Raw genomic sequence first — 1,538 nt, 5'->3', positions numbered from 1 at the left:
CAATCCTGAGCTGCAGTGCAGACTGTACACAATGCCTCTCAATTTGGTTAGTGGGCAGCTTTTCAAATGAAAAAAAAAAAAAAAATCAATAGAAGTACACCTAAATTTCTCAAGCATTCAGGAAGCTTCTCCCCAGGGTCCATTACCTGAGTGGTAAAGGCACCTACACCAGAGCAGCAGCACTAAAAGGAAAGACAGTTTATTTACATAACTGTCTTTGATTTCTGATCCTCCTCAGTCCAGCTTTTTCTAACACTGCAATGGGTGCAGTTACCAAGTGACTGAAGTCAGAGCTAACACTTCTGGATTTGGGAACCCAACAGACACAACTAAATCTGTGTTTACGCACCTAAATGGAGGTGGCTTTGTTTAGACACTGAAAACCAAACTCAACTTGGGACAAATTTTTGCTGCAACAACACAAAGATTTTACTGGAAGGCTGCAGTGATTGAATCATGGAGGTTTTTTAGAGAAAAGACGCTTTTTTTTTTCTTTTAAGGTAGAAATACATCACATGGCAGTATCTTTTCAGAATACCTGTTTTCATTTTCCTTATCTCCAAGTGGTCACGTGTCTAATGACACTACCACCTAAATTTAGCTCATTCTGTAGCACTGGCAATCCTAGCGATGCCTTTAGGACTGCAACACACCTTTCTTCCTCTCAGTCCCCCCTCTCTCCTGCAGCGTGCAGGGCCATTTCTGAGACAGCAAAGCAGACGGGTTCTCCAGAAGCCTCCTGCTTTCCACTGCCAGCCCAGAGGAGCAGGGGGACCCTGCAGGGACAGTGCAGGAGCCCTTTCTGCTCAGTGCAACGCCCATCCCTGGCAGCCCCTTTGTGCTCTATTACAGTGCCCCCCTCGCCCGCTTTTGTCTCTGAACTGTCTGTCAGCCTGGGCTAAAACCCCAGGCCAGACCAACTTTGGGAAGTGGGAATATTCCAGCGCAGACCTACACCTTGTGGCTTGTCAGATATAATTAAGATGCCACAGATTTACGCGTGCCTCATTAGCAAGGGGTAAATGCTCACGTAAACAAGGGCAGATGCAAACCGTGGTTGCTTCCTGCTTTTTTTTTGGTTTCCCAGCTCTGCTGCTGACTCTCCTAAACAGGCAATGACGACACCGGGCAATAAAGGCTGGGACACTGCCCTACAACTCCAGCAAGTAAGAGATGTCTGGAAGTTCCCTCAAATCACCTTCACAGGCACGCTGCTCCTTATGCCACCAAGCCCCAGTGCCTCAGCAGAGCAGCCATGCTCTACCACCAGCGCAAGGCAGCAGCATCCATGCTGGGCGGCCAGAGGGAGTGTGATGAAGGGAAGGAACGGCATTCCACCCTCTGGAGGACACCGTCCCCCTTCCCCGCTCCGGCTGCTCGCTGCACGGGCGGGCAAGGACGGGCGTCACGGGGGAAAAAGGGCAGCAACCTCCTGCTCGGGAGCCTCCCGCGCACCCGCCCCCGCAGCCCCGCAGGCCGTGCAGGCCCTGCCCCAGGAGGCCTCCGAGGCGGCGCCCCGGTCTTGCAACCGGCGCCAG

This window comes from Corvus brachyrhynchos, unplaced genomic scaffold (assembly GCF_000691975.1).
Source record: "Corvus brachyrhynchos isolate BGI_N302 unplaced genomic scaffold, ASM69197v1 scaffold148, whole genome shotgun sequence".
In the NCBI taxonomy this organism is placed as follows: Eukaryota; Metazoa; Chordata; class Aves; order Passeriformes; family Corvidae; genus Corvus; species Corvus brachyrhynchos.
This window is presented reverse-complemented; position numbering follows the sequence as displayed.